This window comes from Pezoporus occidentalis, unplaced genomic scaffold, assembly GCF_034315485.1.
Source record: "Pezoporus occidentalis ecotype Australia unplaced genomic scaffold, CSIRO_AGI_Poc_V1 ctg87, whole genome shotgun sequence".
In the NCBI taxonomy this organism is placed as follows: domain Eukaryota; kingdom Metazoa; phylum Chordata; class Aves; order Psittaciformes; family Psittacidae; genus Pezoporus; species Pezoporus occidentalis.
This window is the reverse complement of record NW_026916231.1, coordinates 1,213,889-1,219,343: the sequence shown is the minus strand read 5'-3', so window position 1 is coordinate 1,219,343 and position 5,455 is coordinate 1,213,889.

Here is a 5,455-nt window from a genome sequence, read left to right as displayed (position 1 = left end):
GGCGGGCGGGGCGGGGCTGAGCTGAGGTGGGAGGTGCTGCTCCGCGCCTGAGTGTCCGCCTTTCTGAGCGCCGTGAGGAGAGGGGACGGGAGCCGGAGCCTGGGTCGCGTTCGGCGAAGGGTTGCCGGTGGGCGAGGCTGCGGACCTACTGCGACACCCCCCCCCCCCGGCCCGGGAGAGGTGCGGGGTCACTCGCGGCGCTCCCGCTGCACCGGACGAGAGCGGATGGGTGGCGCCGGCTTTTTCCTCAGCTGTCCCCGCCCGCTGGAGGCAGAGGCGGAAGAGCTGTGGGCCCGCGGCGGAGCGGGGCCGCTGCCGCTGCACTCGTGCTGCAGGATGAGCGTGTGAGCAGCGGGTGGTGCCCCGGCGTTCTGGAGACCCCACTGCAGCGTGCTCCGAGCCTTGCTACGGCTGGGGTTCGCGGAATTTAGCTCCGGATGAACCCTGGCTAAATGCAGTCCTGCTTGAGGAATTTCCTTCGCAGCTTTTCCCGTTTCAAAACTACCCCTTTTCAGATGTGAGAAACCATCGTCTCTCTCAAGTGCATGTAAAACAATTCCTTGGAACCTCTCTGTAGCTCATGTTCTTGTTTAGCATCCAGTGCCCTTCTGCAAGAACAACTAAGTTTTACATGCATTAGAGACAGCATGAAACCAAAGTCCGCCCGTGTCCAGCACAATGATGTGGAACTCATCTTATGCAAGGAGTGTGTGGTTACATGAGCTTTGTGTAGGAGCTCTATAACAGCAAAACTGTACCATGTGTCTTGAGGAGGTCTAGAAAAGGATGTGTAACGTCTCTGAACTGCCAACTGGTACCTGTGCTTTTCTTAGTGATAATTAGACCTTATTATCTATGTCTTGTTTCTGGATCAGCTTCTTAATAAAATAAGATGTTATGTGTGCGCATCAGGAATTGGCAGGTCCCTCTTTAGTTTCAGTAGCTAAGCTTGCTGTTCTCTCAGCGCTTCAGGGTTCCACTTGCACCAGGAGTAGCAGCCCTCTAGGTTGGACTTCATGTGAAGACTTTGTATCAGTTTAAACAAAGCTGTGGTTCCATACATCCGTTTTCAGTGGTGAAACTAGTTCAGGACATTCCTGGCCCCACACCACATGCTGGGGAGCTGGACCACAACGTGCAGCTCTACAACTAGTTTTACTGGCACACATGAAGAGGTGTTTTGTAGCAGGGCAGGGAGACGCACTGGCTGAAATTGCTTCCAGATCCACTGAAAACATGGCACTGCCTCCTCCTGCTAGTTCAGCAGGCATAGTTAAAATACTGCAAATCCCTTCATAGAAACACTTCAGAAGCTGAAAATCCAGGAGCCCCATTGGCTATACAAGACTTGCCTGTTTTCATTCTTGCCCCAAGCTGGGAAACTCTCTCATCCTCATGGATAAACAGATCTAAACTCCTGGAGATAAATATATATATATTTTTTAAATGTAGAAAACAGAACAAACAAAAATCTGTATTTTGCTAAAGTAACACAATGCCTTACAGCTGCAAATGACACTGCTTACTTCGGTTATATTTATGGGCTCTTTGGAGACTTCTGGGCAAGAGCAGCTTTGCAGATCTAATACATGGGCATCATCACACATACTACTGTGCAGGAGAAGCACAGTCCCAGTCAGATGCTTCTCTCCTGAGACAACCTGCAACAGTATTGCAACCAGGTCAGCTAGTGTCAGTCATTTCAGTAACTGGCAGAGGATTTCCATCCCTGCATTTTTATCTGCAGTGACTCCCTTGCTGCCAGTAGCAGCTACAGCTCTGGATATGAGAAGAATCAGCTTTGCAAGATTAAATTTGAGTGGCTCTCAACACACCATCATTGATTTCAGCACATGGCTGGCCCCACAAGTCAGTGGTATTTCTTTGCTGCAAGGTAAAACGGAACCGTTCGAATGTCACACCCAGCTGACCAATTTCAAGGAACGATATTGGTATTGGCAGAGAGTTACTTATTGACTGATGGAAGTGGAGAGGACAGAATTTGGTTAACAAAAGCAGTTGAAGGGATTAAAAATTGGTGGTAACCATTAACAAATTCCATCAAAATGATACAGCTCTGCTGATTCTCCTGTTCCAGTTGTAAAAAGTTGATCATAGAATCATAGAATAGTTTGGGTTGAAAGGGACCTTCAAAGATCATCTAGCCCAACACCCCTGCAATGATCAGGGACATCTTCAACTAGATCAGGTTGCCCAGAACCACATTCTGCCTGGTCTTGAATGTCTCCAGGTATGGCACATCCACCATCTATCTGGGCAATCTGTGCCAGTATTTTATCACCCTCATTGTAAAGAACTTCTTCCTCACATCCAGCCTGAATCTCCCCTCTTCTAGTTTAAAACCATCACCACCCATCCTATGCCCTTTAGCAGGGCAACAAGCCCTGCTAAAATGTCTCTCCCTGTCTTTCTAATACACTCCTTCAGTAAGAGCTGAAAGGCTGCAATAAGGTGTCCCTGGAGTCTTCTGTTCTGCAGGCTGAACAATCCCAAGTTTCCTAGTCTTTCTTCTTAGGGGACGTGCTCCAACCCCCTGATCATTTCTGTGGCCCTTCTCTGAACCCTCTCCAGCAGGTCCATATTCTGAAGGAAAACATGAGCACAGATGGCAAGAGTGGGATACAGGTGGGAGACCTGGCACAGACCAAAGGTCTGTGCAGGAAAAGATAATGGAGTGGTACTGGGGTGAACTGGAGACACTCCTATGGAGGAATAAAGCATGCTGGGAGACGTGGAACTCACAGGAAAAAAATGGAGACAGCAAGATGTACAAAGTCACAGGTTTCTTCAACATAAATTGGGAATAAGCTTTGGGAATGTGGGGGAAATAAATAAGAGGGCCCACAGATCTCTTGCCATGGTCAGGGGGTGGTGTTAAGACCAACTCCATGGCACAAAGGAACGTGTGAGTAGTTTCAAAAATGGCCTGAAACAAAGTGGCACAAAAGGACACATGGTGGGAAACCAGAACTAATACAAAAAGAGCAGAAAAATAGTTTAATGGAGATTAGCAAAAGGGATGGAAGTTAGGCAGATAGCAGGTGGGAAACAGGAGTATCAGAGGAGAGAAATACAGCAACAAGAAGCTGGGAGGAGCCTTGAGAGGTCATCATCCCTAAAGTGCCCTAGTATATTCCTGTAAGCAACAACACTGATGTCATCTGGAAGGTGACACACATGCAAAGACTGTGCTTAACCAGGCCTGGGATAATGAACAAACAGCCAGGGAGAAGAATCCAGCATGGGAGTAAAATGCCAGAGGCCTGGGCACCACAACCCAGGAACCTGACCAACTGGTGGATGTTGTCAGACCAGATACTGCAGGCATGAAAGAAAGAGGGTGGAATGGTAACTGTGACTGGAAAACAGGCATTTTAGGAAATGTGTTACCCAAGAAAGAGAAAAATAAAAGGTAACAGCACCACAGTAGCAATTAGTGGCAAACAGCTTCCACAATAAATAAGTAAAACATAAAACCATTAATTTAATGAAGAACTTAAAAGACTCAATGGGAATTAAAAATACTTTTAGGGTACAACTTAACCTGTGAAAGGAATTACTATGTGTCATGGCAGCCTGCTGTAGCAAAAAGCTGGGGAGTCTGATGCTCACAGAAAGAGTCAGAACAGGATGAGATAATAAGGCATAAGAGGGGAAAAAAAGAAATGCATATGCCAGAGCACAACAAATCACACTTAAAGGAACAGGGACCCATCCAAAAATTGCTCTCACAAAGATAAGGGCTGCATCTCCAAAGCCAAGCAAGCTTTGGGAAGGAAGCCATCTGGAATGGATAATGACATTTCACTGGAAGATGACCAGCCAACCAAACAGGCACTGTCTGCCTGGCAGGCTCCAGGGTGGAGTCATTGCAGAACTGTACCCCTGGACTTCTTTACTAAAGTAGAAAATCTTTTTTAAGATGTTGCACTAAACTAAGACCTGAAAGGGAAACCGTGCAAAGAATTCCTCTATACCCTTGAATCCCAGGCTGGGCATAGGTCACAAAGCAAAAACTCCCCGTGCAAGAACCAGCCCCACTCCTCAGGTATCAAGTACAGATTGGCTGCAAACCCACTTAGGACACATGTCCCAGTGCTCTGCTTCACCTGTGTTTTACTCAGCACATCAGAAAGTCAGAAGACAAACATGCAAAGAAAACCAGGCATTCTAACCCTCCAACAAATGGGGCACTTTTGATGCTGTCTTTACCCCTCAAATTGCAGTATCTGCTATCAGTGAATGCCATTTTTGAAATCTTATACCAGAAAGGGGTGAAAATTACTCCAGTCACCCTGTGTCATGTGAAGACTGTTGAAGCATGTAAACAAAGGAGTTCTGTGCAGTCACTGCAGAAAGCCCCACGCTGCACTAGGGCAGGCCCAGGGTGATAGGAATAAGGAGATCCACACACACCTCCTCTCCTCCTTTCCTGCCTAACCAACAACACATATGCAGTAAGGAAAGCTGTGAGCCTGCACCAGCACAAAGAATGGCGATGAAGGATGGGACAGCGTGCACCAGCATCTGAAGGAAAATTTAGAGAAGCAGCATCCGTATTAGGTCGGAAGGACAAAACCGGGGTCCTAAAAAACTAAGTGTCCTACAGGATTTCCTTAGGGAAAGTTAGCGTGAGTTGTTTACCCTGCATTCACTGACTTTTCCGGTTGTCATTTAAAAAAAAATAAAATAAATCAGGTTTTGAGCAATACGCATTTGAAACAGAAATTTCACGGTGAAAAAATGATCACCAGGAGAAGGCTGTTGTCACAAGGACCAGAATCACCACCGTTCATCGAAGGAAGCCTGTGACACGACTACATCCGCCGTGCCGGGGCGGCACAGAAGCTTCCGCGCCGCTGCCCTAAGCGCGACAGAGGAAAATATCCCGCTGCCCGCAGCCAGATCCCCAGCACCAGTTCCTCCCGGCGGCCCTCGACGGCCGCGCTCGCCTCCCCTCCCTTTCCGTCCAGGCTGACGGAGCTGCGGGCGAACCTGCTCTGCCCTCCCACGACATGTCCCGACAAGAGCGGGAGGCCGCGCCCGTGCCCGCTGCGCTCCGCCGCCCCGTCGGTGAGGAGTGGCACCTTCCCGGGCAGCGCGCCCCGACGGCGGGAGGCACAGCCCTGCAGGCTCCGGGCCGCTGTCGGTAGCTCCCGCGGCGGCTGCGGACGGCACGTCCACAGTCCCGGCACCGCGCCGGGCGCCCCGCCCGCAATCACGGCGCCCCACTCCGCCGGCCGCCCCGCCGCGCTTGCCACGTCCCTTCTCGGCGGGGCCAATGGGCGGGCGGCGCCAGGTGTGTGCTACCTGCACCACGTGGGGCGGGGGCTGGGCAGGTAGGGCCGCGGCCCCGCGCTGAAAAGCCCGCAGCCATTGCACGCTTCCCATCGGTGCAGCCGGCTTGGGAGCGGCCGCCGCCCGCCCCGGGACA